Here is a 15426-nt window from a genome sequence, read left to right as displayed (position 1 = left end):
TCTAAAACTGCAACTTGTTTTTATTATGTACTTCCAAAATTATTTTTCAACTATCTCTTAGATAAAAACCCATATTGATCCTCGTGTATACATCCTTGTAAAATTATTTTCAGTCTTTCATCTAACATTGTTGTAAACAAATTGTAATAATTATTTAATAATAATCAAAGGCCCCACAGTTCAATCCTGGGCCACAAATATTCTCTTCTAGGTTGATTGATTGATTGATTGATTCAAGTTGATCAATTATACTCAATTCAACAAACATATTCTCCATTCAGTTTGACATTTTCTAGTAGGTTTGACATTTCCTTTCAATTTCTGCCAAGGCTGGGTAAAACATGTTTTCTTTGCCTTACCACCTGTCCACAATACTGCATGTTTCCCTTTTCTTATAGTTTTAAATATCTTTAAGTTAACATGTAGGGACCTCTTTTTTCTGCAAATCTCCATATATTAGTTATCCCTTGTTATACATTTCCATGGAATTCTATGGAATTCTATGGAACCTAGAAACCAAAGAAACAACCTGTTTCCTATTGGTTAGAGTTATGATGGTACAATAAGAAGTGAAAAAAAGGGGGGAGGAGAAACAGTCTACATTAGCATCCAAGGTGATAATCTCAGAAGAGGGGATGAAAGCAGCTGAGAAAGTAATAGAGAAACATAGACACTAATAAGGAGAGGACAATCATTGAAAAAAAAGAAAGGCTAGCACTGATGGAGTGGTTCATACAACAAGCCAGAGAAGGACAAGAAGCAGGGAAATGACCAGTTCAATCTTGAAGTAAATGTAGGACATCTTGATCAATCCAGGCATACATTTCTAGAATTTGCTTAAGAACCACACAGAAGTATTATAAGAAGCAAGAAGCTTGGGCTGCTATTGGAGTTGCCCTGAAAAAAAGTTCCTGGTAAAGGAGGCTGATACTGGTATTAGTTCTCCATTGGATATAAAACTCTGTCCTAAAAAGAGAAAGAGAAAGGTTACAATAACATACAAACAACAGCAATAACAAGAAGGAACAAAAGTGACATTTAAAAACAACAACAATGAGGAATGCATCCAATTCATACTTTCATCTCAAGTTCCTCCAAAACAGAACAAAACCTGTGGGTAGTAGAACCACAATAAACCTTGACAAGCTTTTGCATAATTTCAGTAAACATGCCATTCACAGTAAGGTTTTATCCCAAAAGTCTTTTAGTGTCTTTACAATCTCACACAAAACCATTCAAATTTCACAATAATAATGACTTTTTTAAATGTGAATGTTTTGCACCATGTAGGGTAACCTCAAACTTTGATGGCTATTTTTTTGCAACTCTACTTTATTTATTGACAACATAATGGCTTATGATCATCTCCAGTACTGAGGTGATGATAGATTGTTTCTCATTTGACCTTCAAAAGTCTCTCAACCCTTTATTTGCCACAAAGGACATGCTATTATACATTTGTCACTTATTGTAGTTGCAAATATTTTATGGCTACAATCCAGTCAAAGTTATACATGCCAATGCATGTTGAATTAAGCCCAGATACCTTCAGGACAACATAAAAACTGAGTTCAGAGAGATATTAGTTCTTAGTTGATGTACAAGATGGAAACAGAAAATTTAATGAATAGTTGAAGCCAACTATTATGCAAATTGCCCTCAAATTGTTTGTCCCTTTATCATATCTAAAATCTATTTTTAATTCTTCAGAGCTATTTGGGTTTTTTTGGGGGGTACTCCCTGGTTAAACCTGGAAACCTAACAGTGGTATTTTAGTTCCCGTGGGCCAGGGGTGGGTTTCAAAACTCATCGCTACCTGTTTGCTCAGGGGCGCGTGGGCCCTTGCGGACGCTCATGATTGCAATGCTTCTGCGCCTGCACAGAAGCGTCTGGGCAGTGGGCAGAGCCTCCTGCCACCGCTACTGGTTTGCCCGATCTGGGACGAACTGGTAGCAACCCACCACTGCTCCGGACCAGAATGGATACTTATTTGTGCGACATCTTTGGTACTCTTTGACCTTGGTTGTTTTTATGCAGACATCCCACTTTGTAAACAGAAAGCAAACCCCACTCCATTCTAGCACTGCAGATGTTGTCTAACCGGGTAATGAAACATCTGCATGAAAATAACCAAACTCAGAAAGCACCAAGGATTTAATTTTTCAATCCTGTGAATCATATATTCACTTTTATTGGTAACTCATATTTGGGGGGGTTTATAATATTTAAATATGCTTTTTTAAAAAATATTTTTCATATTGTCAACTTGGGAAATATATAACAAAAATTTCTTACTTTTAAGAAATACGCAACTTCTCTTGTCTCTTACTCCTGAAGTATACTTCTCTTAAGAACAGAAAGAACTTGACTAGAAAGAACTTGACTATATGATTCAGTGGACATATCAAGAGGTAGACATAGAGTAGGTTTGGAAAATGTCAATGCTTTGGCACACTATTAACCATGGGAGAAAGGACAGCCATCCATACAGATTTTATGTTAACTGCTACAGGACTTCTGACCTTAATTTTTCATAAGTTTGTCTGAAAGACTTTCAACAAGTAAACAAAATATATTTTGCAAATAGTAATTTTGCAGGTACATAATACTGCATACTTTCATCTGTGCTACACAAAGGAAATCAAAGCAAATAAAGAATATACATTAAAATATGAACTGCATTTTAACATGTCCTTGAATTACCAGAATGAATAACAAAGCTATCTTTGCAAAAATCATTTATTTTGCCCAATGATTTAAAATGTTGCTTACTGTTATTATTTTTTATCCAAATGGCCTTAGAAAGTTCTTATTTCAAATCCACCTATTGAAGTGGACCCCACCAGCGGTATCTGAATATACTGTAGATCTTTTTAATTTAGGTGAAATATTAATATAGCTTGCAAGTCCATGTATGCTGTGCCATAAGCTAAGTGAATAAATAAAATAACTAATAAATAAATAAAATAGAAGACTTTTAAAAATAATTTTATTAAATCTTTTGAAAGTAAAAAAAATAACAAATAACAAAAAGCTAAAGTCAAGAAAGAGAATAAAAACAGAATCAGAATTATAGAGAAACAACAGTTAGAAGTGGAAAAATGTAAGTCAAAATATGTAGGAAAATAATGACTCCTGACTTCTTTTACAGCAGATATACTGTAAATAAAACTTGAGTCAAAAAGAGGTTTCCAATTGGTATGAAATTTAATCAATATCTTTTTTTTTCTAATCAGAGCTGTCAGTTTTGCTAACCCAGCCAGCTCTATCAGTTTTACCAACCACTCCTTCATTGAAGATATTGGCAAATTGTTCCAATGATCTGTTTATATTTATATTTTTTTTAATATTTGTATGTTTTATTATATTGTGACCTGCTCAGAGTTACTTCAAATTGTGAGAGGTGTGATATATAAAATAAATAAATAATAAAAACCAGGCAGATAAATCATTCTCCTCTTCCTTTGTATTTGTATTTGGCAACTGTGTAAGTGTGATGATTTCCTTTTATTTTGCTCTATGATAGTTTTGGTTATAAGAAAGCAAGTGCCATGGTTCAGTGAGGTCTTGAACCAGGGCCCAACTACTTTGTTTGTTTGTTTGTTTGTTTGCTTGCTTGCTTGTTCGGTCAGTCAATCACCAAGAGCCTTGGTGGTGCAGCAGATTAAAGTACTGTTAACTAACACCAGCTGCCTGCAATTACTGCAAGTTCAAATCTCACCAGGCTCAAGGTTGATTCAGCCTTCTATCCTTTCGAGGTAGGTAAAATGAGGACTGGGTTTGTGGGGGCAATAAGCTGACTTTGTATAAAAAAAGAACAACACTTTGGGGGAGTGGGATAAAAGCCCTACTAAGCAGGTATACACAAAAGTATGAAGGCTATTGCTTAACGCATTGTAAGCTGCCCTCCGGAGAAGGGCGGCATATAAATTGAACCAATAAATAAATCAGTCAGTCAGTCAGTCAATTTTTATTGCTCTCCAATTTAAACAAGTGATTAAGTTGGCACTTTAGAGTGGAAAAAGTGCAACAAACTACCAAAGTAATTATTTCTGTAGATTTCTGAAGTTTTTATATTTTTCCAGTCTAGAGAACCAATGTAATGTTTCATTATTTTATAATATCTATAGACAGAGTTTCTTTTTAAGTCTCATTTGTCTTCATGACTATAATGTCTATGAACTCAGCAGAAGCATTTCCATTCATGCTGTAAACCAGAATGCATTTTGTTTAAATCTCAAATTGGAATTTATCCCAAACCAATGTCTGTTAATCTTGTCTGGGTTTTAAACATTTGTTTTCCAAAGATTAAGCTGCTACTTTAGAACTGCTGACCTGGGTAAAAATAATAATGTAACCAACCTAGCTAGTATGCTGAATCCAAGCAGCTATAATGTAAGTGCTTTACAATACTAGTAGTAGTCTGCTATAATCTAAATACATAGAAAATACATATTTCAGAGTATAGAAAACTAAATTTTTCTAATTTGAACTTGCTTTAGAGCCCAGAGAGGTAATATTTTCCCCGCACAGAGTAATATTAGTAAAGTGAATTCATTTTCTGTGCATTTATAAATGATCTGATTCCTGTCCCCAGTCCCTGCCACACTGATTTTAATTACTCCTTTAATAGTGTTGGTATATTTTACACCTGTGATGGTGAACCTATGGCATGTGTGCCAGAGGTGGCATGCAGTACCCTCTCTGAAGGCAGGTGAGCCATCACCCCAGTTTAGCTGTGCTGACCATGTGCGCGTGCCTCCTGCTGGCCAGCTGGTTTTCGGGTCTCTGCCGCGGATGTGGGGGGCATGGCATGGTGTGGGGGGAGCACATGTGCATTGCATTTTGAGGTTCGGGCGCATACGTGCACATTCGCGCACCCATGCGCTTTGGGCACTCGGTGCGGAAAAGGTTAGCCATCACTGTTTTACACTATTGATTATAAAAACTTGATAGAAAGCTGATGTGCTGAAGAATCAACTTCACTTACAAGAGTGGCTTTGGTCAAACATAGAATTATAGGTTTTTGTTTTTGTTTGTTTAGGATGAAAATGATGAGGGTTGTAGCCCAAGAAATTAAATATGTGTTTACCTGTCCAGAAAAAGACAAAAGAAATGTTACAGCAGTAGGGATCCAGTGGGTTAATTTGCCACTTGGCCATAAATGATTTGTGGTGGGCCATTGTCCCAAATGGCACCATTTTTGCAAAAAGGCAGGTTTTTCCCATGACAGTCATTTTGTGAAAGAGCCTGCAGCAGAGGTGGGCAGCTGCCGGTTCAGACTGGTTCAGGCAAACCGGTAGTTCTGACCAGCAAGTGGGGCTGCCTACCTGCCCTGGCGCTATCCCGTCCTTCCGCTGTTTTTTCAATGCCACGCGTATGCTCACATTTTCGGTTCTGGGCAAATCAGTTGTTACAGTATGTGATCCTCACCTCTGGCCTGAAGTATGTTCATAAAATTCGAAATATTTCACTTTCATGCAAGGTTACTAAACTAGTCGTTTGCGGCTTAGGTTTGGCAACCTCACTTTCAGCCAGCAAAAACCTGAGCAATGCATTGCACTTTAAATTGAAATTATGTATTTATGATTTATTTCATCAGTCAATGTACTAGAAATGTATCCTTGCTTATATTTCAACCAGAAATGGTTGCTAAGGAAACATGACTGTCCAGATTTTTTTTTTATTTTTAAAGTTTAAGCACTTCAGCATCGATAAAAGATTACTGCTGTCTACAAAAAATATGTGTCTTTTTTGTTTCTGTAATGGCTGATTCCTACAATTTAAAAACAAATGTTTCTTAGATTATTTTTGTTGTTATTGATTTTCTTTTCTTTTTCAAGTGGGGAAGAAGAGACTGTAAGAGTCAATTTCTTAAAAATACCCAAAATTCGAAGTCTTCCCAATGTATGCATTATTTATCAATAGATAATACTTTTCTGTTATTGCACCTAGTTGTTATAACAATTGCTGGTGACATATCTGATTAAAAGGTAAATTAATATTGATATCAGAATTTTTGTCATAAGGTTCCAAGTAACTTTATGGACTTGGAACCTTATATTTGGAATATGAGGGTTCTAAGTAACACCCCCAATGAAAGGAGACTCTGAGGCTTGAAGTTCCTTAAAGTCCATTTTATTAGAAATTTATTTATTTATTTATTTATTTATTTATTTATTTATTTATTTATTTATTTATTTATTCAATTTATATGCCGCCCCTCTCCGAAGACCCAGGATGTCATATTGGCACATCTGGAAACCTGAATCTGAAAGCTTCCAGGTTTTCCCCACCCAAAGGAATGTCCAGGTCCCTGCCCAGCACCCACATGTCCATCACATGATTCAATCAAAGAACCATCCCATCTGGAGATGCCTCTCAGTCACACCCTTTCAGTTGTAGGGCAAGATGTCCTTGACTCTCTGAGAAAGAAATGCTATTATGTCTATACATCTCCCCTGTTCCATACAATCCCCCACTCCTAGTTTCCCACAGTAGTAAATGTGGCAGGCCTGAAGGCCCAAGGCGAAAGATGGCTTCCAGGCCTGACAAAGCCATTTAACTTTGCTTTTTTCATGGTCCATAGCACCTAAGTCTCCAGTATCTTGAGTAAAGCCCTCAAAGTTCCAGCCAAAAAATAATTAAAAATAATTTTTAATATGACAGAACTGGAAAATTATTAACTATGTGAAGAATAATAGGAATTAATTTAATTACCTGGTTTAATTTTTGAAAGTTTGATTTTACTGTTTGTATTATAATGCAGATCTCACCATAGAAAAAGCTACACACCTAGTCTATAGTGCTGAAGGAGATTTCATGTGTCAAAAAAGCATGTAGGGTCCTCTGCCAACAGTGTTTAATAACATGCAAAATCACTGACCTGAATCAAAGAACACAGAAGGATGGTATTAAGCTGTGTAATAAACATTGAACCAATTGAGTTCTCTGGGGAAGTAAAATATTGCTTTGTCATCATGGAAACAGAGATTGTAGTATGGAAATTCACATAGGTAATTCTCCTATACACAAACCACAAAATAAAAGAAAGAAAAATGTGTGAGGATGAGTGGGCTACTTCCATCCTGATGACTAAAACATCCACTTTTTTTCCACCACTTTAAAATGTTCTATAAATGTATGAGTGAAAATCCTTCCACACAAATGAAGCACCTGTCAGTAGAAACTTAAGATAGCTTTCCCATGCCAATTTAATGCCTAAATTGCACATAGTAAACCTAAAAGAAGCTGAACCTTCAGTATATGGGGAGTGGTATTACATCCTTCCCTAATATTAAATTCTCCCAAAGTACCATAGCTTCTTTTAGAAATTCTACTTTTTACTTTCCTTATGAAAGTTGATGTTTGATGGGAAATTGGAAAGGAGTGGTTTTTCCCCAGCTGAACAGGACTTCTGAGAAAAATATTAAAAGTTCAAGAGAGTATGAACATTTTTCAGAAAGAAACAGATCTTTTTTCCAGAATAAATATGATTTGGATTTCAAGACACTTAGTTACTAAATTTCAAAGGTAGAGATTTTACCAAAGACATTGGTAAATTTGATTCATAAAAGGAAACCAAGTTCTTTCAGTTGGAGATGAAATGAAATTATTAAGGAGTGTAAAAAGAAATTAAAAGAATGTTTTGAAACTAATTTAAATAAAGATACTGATATGAGAATGGTTTGGGATGCAAGTAAAGCCTTTAATAATAGATACAGTATTTGATACAACATAATTTTGAACATATGTAGTATAGGTAAGAAATATTTTGATGAGATAAAAAGAAATCCCTAAGAACTACAATCCTGGCAAATAAATGGAGAAGAAATACAGTTAGTGACAGATTTTATTTTTCTGGGCTCCAAGATCACTGCAGATGGGGACTGCAGCCAAGAAATTAAAAGACGTTTGCTCCTGGGGAGGAAAGCTATGGCAAATCTAGACAGCATTCTAAAAAACAGAGATATCACCCTGCCAACAAAAGTATGTATAGTCAAGGCTATGGTTTTCCCAGTTGCAATGTATGGCTGTGAAAATTGGACCATAAGAAAGGCTGAGCGCCAAAGAATTGAGGCCTTTGAACTATGGTGCTGGAGAAGACTCCTGCAAGTCCCTTGGACTGCAAGGCGATCAAACAGGTCAGTCATAGAGGAGATCAACTCTGACTGCTCTTTAGAAGGCCAGATCCTGAAGATGAAACTCAAATACTTTGGCCAGTTAATGAGAAGGAAGGACTCACTGGAGAAGAGCCTAATGCTGGGAAAGATTGAAGGCAAGAGAAGAAGGGGATGACAGAGAACAAGCTGGCTGGCTGGAGTCACTGAAGCAATAGGCGTGACCTTAAATGGACTCCAGAGGATGGTAGAGGACAGGAAGGCCTGGGGGAATGTTGTCTATGGGATCGTGATGGGTCAGACACAACTTTACAACTAACAACAACAACAGAAAGAACTACAAATATCTTTCAACAAATTAAGATTTTACAGCAACAGTTATCTATATAATCAATAAGAGAAATGGAAATAAAATTGAATTATTCAAAGAAATTTAGAAGTGTGAATAAACCAGAAAAATGGTTGCTTTATAAATTATGAAAGAAAAGAAAATGATATTGAATTTATAAGAGGGAAGTACTGTATTAATTAATAATATGGTCATACAAAAATATTTAATCAAATATTATTCTAATTTGTATAAAGAAAGTGATATTCTTTGGGAGAAAGTAAATGAAAATCTTAGAAAACAAATTTACCTAGAATTACAGAAGAAGAAAGACAAAATATGTATGTGCCTATAATAAGGAAAGGAAAGGAAAGGATAGTCCGTCTGCCTGAACCAGATGGACTATCAAGTTTGGTATAAAGGCTTTGAGAATGAACTTTCACAAACTTTTCAAAACCTTTTTCAAAAATACAGTGAATTTTATTTTACATGGTAAAAGTATACCAGAGATATGGAAAGGTGCTAATGTAACATTAATAGCTAAAGAGGGAGAAGGTTTGACTTCAACAAGAAATTACACACCACTATCATTAGTGAATAATGATTAAAGCTGTTTTCAATTATTTTAGATGAAAAACTGATAACAATTTTGCAAACATTTATTTATGAGGATCAATGTGGGTTTTTTCCCCCTAAGGGACAGTTGAAAAATAATTCTGGAACTGTTAGATCATTTGAAAGAACATAATGAAAAACAAACCAAATTTTAGAGAAGGCTTTTGACAATTAAACTGGATTTTCTTATTTAAGGTTCTGGAAGATATGAATTTTGACAAAATTTTATAAAATTCTCCAGTTTGGTCTAGTAGTTTATGCAAAGGTACCAAGCTAGGAACCAGGAGACTGTGAATTCTAATCCTGATTTAGCCATGAAATCTGACTGAGTGACTTTGGGCCAATCACTCTCTCTCAACCTCAGTTACTTCACATGGTGGTTGTTATGGAGAGAAGAGGAGGAGGAGGAGGAGGAAGGAGCATTATGTATATTCACTGTAATGAGTTACTTATATAACTAATAAATGTAGGATAAAAATAAACAAACAAAATAGTCAAAATGAATTTATACTTAACATGTACACAAATAATCATTAATGGAGATTTAACCAGACCAATTAAGGGAAATCAAGCTTTTAATAAATAAATGGAAGGAATTTGGGCCATTAGTATGCTTCAATATCAATAAACTGAAGATAAAGAAGTTAACAAAGACAATGAAGATTCAAGATAATGTAAAATTGAGGAATAAGATGGATTTTAATATGGAACAGAAATACTTCGGTATAATTATGACAAATATTAATTATATCTTATTTCAAAATAACTATTTTAAAACATGAAATGAAGTGAAAAAGATATAGCCAAGATGAGACACAGTTCTACTGTGATTGTAGATTAAGGCAAATATTTTACCTGGAATGTTATTTTTATTTCAGACAATGCCTATTTTGACAACTGATGTACTATTTAAATAGCTACAGAAGGTTATATATGAATTTGTATGGCAAGGTAAAAACATGAGTTAAATATCTGGTACTGCAAGATGTGAAGAAAAGAGGACTAGGTCTACCCGATTTGAAACTATATTTTGCTGCCTGCTCTTTAGTTTGAATGAAAGAGTGGGTGTTGACTCTTATAGAAATAGAAAGAAATAGAAGGTTATTGGAGTTAGAAGAACATGATTTGAAATTTGGGTGGCATGGATATGGTATGACAAAGCTAAGGTTAATGTAGATTTCAAAAACCATTATGTTATGTGGGTCATTCTTAGAGTCTGGAATGAATATAAATCTAGGTTGTACCTGAAAACACCTTCATGACTTTCAATGTGCGAAGCATTCTATAGAATGTTGTGCAATTATCTGAAAGATTTGAAGTGTATAAAACATTTTATGGCTTCAAGCAATATAAGAAACTACCATATATTTTAATCATGTTATTGCTAAAATTATAAACTTTTGCTGAAATATGAGTCATAAGAAGAACAAGTGAACAAATGATATGATCTGATATAATGGACTGAAATTTTTGGTTACAATATACAAATGGATAATGATGGGTCATTATGTGGTTTAAAGAATAAAAATGTACATTATGTTCTAACCTTAAAGAATTTTTTTATAAAATGATGCATTGCTGGTATTTCTCATATAAATAGTCTAGAACACTGAGTGCCAAAACAGGACCACGCAGGGGAGCTGTGTAAGCTGGGAGAGCAGCTCCCCGGATTGCATGTGTGGGAGCGCCAGAAACCGGAAGAGCAGTTCCCCGGCGCACATGCATGTGCCGGGAAGTTAAACTTCTGGTTTACGGCATGCACATGCACACCGGTCACCTGGTCTTCCAGTTTCTGGCACGCATGCACGTGCGAAGACCAGCTGGCCAGCCACATGTGCATGCCAGAAACCAGAAGCTCAGTTTCCTGGCATGAGCATGAGCACCAGGGAGCTGCTCTTCTGGTTTCTGGACTCCCACAGGCACGAAGGCCAGCTGGCACGCCAGAACCTGGAAGAGCAACCGGCGATGGCTGGCATGCCCGGAGAGATGGCTCTGTGTGCCACTTCCAGCATGTATAACATAGGTTCGCCATCACGGGCCTAGAATGTATAAAGGTACTTTAAATCTATGCCGAAGATGTTAACAACATGAAGGGTTATTTTTTATCATGTTTTTGGTGGATGTATGAAAAAGCTGAAAATTTTTAATGCAAATATCTACATTAATTTAGAAGATTTTAAAATGTACACTATAATTGAACCCAGAGGCTTTTCTTTGGGGACTAATGGCTAGGCAACTACAAAAAACATTGAAACATGGAACTTTGTTTTTATATATCATGTCAGCAGCAAGTATATTATATGTTCAGAAATGGAAAGGTTTAACACCACCCACAATGCAGGAATGGTTGGTGAAGATAAGGAACCTGGAAAGATGGCTAAATTGGCTTCTTTGGTGCTCTCTGAGCTGATTTGTTTTCTTGTAGACATTTCATTACCCAAACTAGATAACATCATCAGTGCTGTTATGCTGTTTGCTGTTTATATTCTGTTGGCTTGCTCTGTCACTGTTGGTGGAGTGGTCTTACACTCTAAGACCAACACTCTAAGATCAACACTGTAAGACCACACCATCAACACTGACAGGGCAAGCCAACAGAATATAAACTGACAGAAAACAGCTTAGTAGCACTGATGAGCCTTGGTGGAGCAGCGGACTAAAGTGCTGTTAAGTAGCACTTAGCTGCCAGCTGCCTGCAATTACTGCAAGTTCAAATCTCACCAGGCTCAAGGTTGACTCAGCCTTCCATCCTTCTGAGGTAGGTAAAATGAGGACCCAGATTGTGGGGGCAATAAGATGACTTTGTATAAAAAAGAACACCGCTTAGTGGGGGGCCGAAAGCCCTACTAAGCAGGTATATACAAAAGTATGAAGACTATTGCTTAAAAGCATTGTAAGCCGCCCTGAGTCTCCAGAGAAGGGCGGTATATAAATTGAACCAATAAATAAATAAATAAATAAATAAATAAATAAATAAATAAATAAATAAATAAATAAATAAATAAAGTTACCTAGTTTGGATATGAAACATCTGCAAGAAAACAAGCAAGCTCAGAGATCACCAAAGATCCCTTGTTTCCACCTGAGCTACAAATATTCTTCGTCGGTGGCTTCTTGATTATAAAAATGACTATATTAATAGCTGACTGAAAACCTCTTATAGACTTTTTACATGAAAAAGAATAAAAATATACTTATGACTTGTGGTTTCAATGATTAGAAAAAGATTAGATAATGGAAAGAAGTGAGCTTTCTTTTGTAATCATAGAGTAAGAGATTTTGCTTGTATTTGTTGCAAAGGAGATTGAAAGCTTCTATTTCTTTTTAGGGTTTCTTCTCTCTCTCTCTCTCTCTCTCTCTCTCTCTCTCTCTCTCTCTCTCTCTCTCTCTCCTTTGTTTCCTTTATTCTGTATTAGTTTATATTAGTTTTTACATTCTCTTTAAAAAATTTAATTAAATTTATTTTAAAAAAGGGAATAAATCATGCAAGAGTTTCACTGTATTAAAACAAATCTTATAAAGTGTCAATGCTTAAACCTGATTTCTTCTTATTTTGTTCTGGGAGTACCACACATTTTCCTTTTATACTATGCGATGGATCCATTGAAAGCCTACATAAAAATATCTTTGTAAATGAAAGTAGAACATGATACAAAATTTCCTTTGGGTCAAAGAGTCTAATTTCTTCTATTAATTAGCATTCAGTCCATTGAGGTTTGCATGTATTTTACAGAAAGCTAAGCAAAAGATTCTACTGTGATCTAGTATCTACTTTGTTCAGTTTGATTAAACACAACAAAAGTGCCACTGGACTTCTTGAAACTACATACTTTATGCACTTGAGGGCCTCAGTTTCACCTTCATTTGAATTTGCAAGATTTTTAATGATGATATGACTACAGGTACTGCATAACAATACCATTTGTTGGTTAATTAAATTTCTACCTTCAAATGCCAACTAAGACTGGAAGTAAGTTTGAGAAGTAGGTTTGGGCTGATGAAAGAATGTAAGATGAAATTCATATTTTTTAAAAACAATGGCTATCTTAATAATGTAAACAGGTCAGAATTAGTTAGAAATGTATTTGGAGTTTGTAAATAAAATTATTTATATATATTATCATAATAGGTACAGCTTTAGAAGAGCTAATTTAAGGATTACACACAAAAGTCCACCATAGAGGAAATAGTTTGGTAGACTGGGTGTCTACCCATTCTTTGTATGAAAAGATGATATTTGAATCCACTAACCACAATACCTCCATGTTTTGTTTTTTTCAGTCTGTGCATAGAGTTAATCTGAATTCTAGAAACTGAAGGCAACAAAATTATTGGCAGACGATAGATGATGGGTGGATGGATGGATGGATGGATGGATAGATAGATAGATAGATAGATAGATAGATAATCTCAATCTATATCCCATTAGCACTGAAACTAATCCATTTTAGAAACTAGATCAGCTAATGAACCAAATGAAATATGAAATATGAAAAATGTGGTGTTTTGGAGATTGTTATGTGTGTTGGACCTGGTCTTTTGGTGTTAAGTGAATTTCGTTGTATGGGTATACTGTGTATACACATACAATGACAATAAAGTTATTTATTATTTTATTATTTTTTAAATCATTTGAAAACTGTCCTGTGGAGCATGTGAATTGAAAGCATGGCATCTGTCTACAACCATATCAAGCACTACCAGCCTAGTGCACAATGTATAATGAAATAAACTTCTACACTAAAAGAAAGACGTCCCTTTTTTTCTTCCTATTTAATAGGAACCAAATCCATATTGATTTATAAAGGTTTTTAAAGAGATTATTAATTATTATTTAATTTAGATTTTTAACAACAATAATAACAACAACAACAATATAGATGAAACATGTAACAGTGATACCCATTGTCATCAGGGCACTTGGTACCATGTCCAAGAATTTTACAAAATACATCAAGAAATTGCAGCTTCCTGCAATAATACCAGCGGAACTGCAAAAACCTGCGTTACTCGGAACATCATATATTTTAAGAAGATACTTGGTTGATACCCAGACGCTGGCAGTAACCTGTATCAACCATTTGCACCAGTCAATCGTATTTGTGACACATTTTTAAAAGTTCAGTTGACTGAGTTTCATGTTTAATGAATAAAACAGATAAATAAAAATATCTATTGTTACTATTGTACCTTATTAAGCTACCTACCCTTGTCAAAGGTATAGGTGGGTTATATAAATGTAGTTGAACAAATAACTACTCAGTTTATATAATTAACTGGGCTAGCCATAGAAATGAATAAGAGAAGCTTGGATTTATAAAAGCCAGCTTTCATTTATCATAAGTCCATATTTAAATAAAGATGGTTAAAGATAATATACAGATACATTTTTGGGATAATTTAGAACTATTATATTCCTTTTTCTTTTTACTGGAACATTATGGTCTGCAAAATGCAATATATTGCCATAGACTGCATGGATAAAGTGAAGCATGAAGGGAACTGAATATTTTCAGGTTCTTTTGAGCTGAAAAGTTCTGTATTTCTATCTGAACTTTGTTGCTTCCAGTATTAAATTTATTTTATTACTAGTAGATTTTTCAATTATTTAATCCAAATCTGTCTTGCTTTATTTTAAATTGCTTATTCTCTGAAAGAATTAAGAACAGGGTATGACATTTCTTCAAAACTTGAAATGTGCAGCCTGTAGTCTTATTCTGAGAACTACTGCTTGTCAATCAGCCTGACATCTGGGTCAGAGATCTTTTATTCCTTAAATTGAATATCAACCTAGAAATCTAGCAGTATCCCATGATCTAAATTTTGCCCCTGAAAAGACAAAATACATCAACAGATGTTTCCAAAATTCCAAATTTTCTACATATTTTTAAAAATGCACTTCTTCAGATTTCACTCTGGATTCTTGAATTACTTGAATCCTCACCAGGAAATATATTCCCATGTATATTTGAACACACAAAACACAATGAGACACGCACACTACACTCCAGGGTTTGCTGCTGACGTTACTATAGAGCCAGTCTCCATGGATGCAGTGTAATTGTCTGCAGTGTAGATTGTGGTAGGTTCCAGCAAACATGGAAACTTTTGTGACTATGGGAAGGCTTCCCACAGCAAATAATCATGCTGTGCCTTTGGGGACATGAATTGCTTTCCCACTTCTACTCTTATTTTAATTTAAATGTCTTGGTTTTGTAAGGACTATTGTGTACATAGTATTATCTACATAGTAATGTGTATGTAATAATCACTTACCACTCCCCTCATTTCTTTTTTAATTCAAGTGGTAAAAAGATTGCACTTTCTCAGCTTGGATTGAAGAAAATTTCTTATATTAGCCTC

The sequence above is a fragment of the Pantherophis guttatus genome, chromosome 2 (genome assembly GCF_059756535.1).
Source record: "Pantherophis guttatus breed Tessera chromosome 2, ASM5975653v1, whole genome shotgun sequence".
NCBI lineage: Eukaryota > Metazoa > Chordata > Lepidosauria > Squamata > Colubridae > Pantherophis > Pantherophis guttatus.
This window is presented reverse-complemented; position numbering follows the sequence as displayed.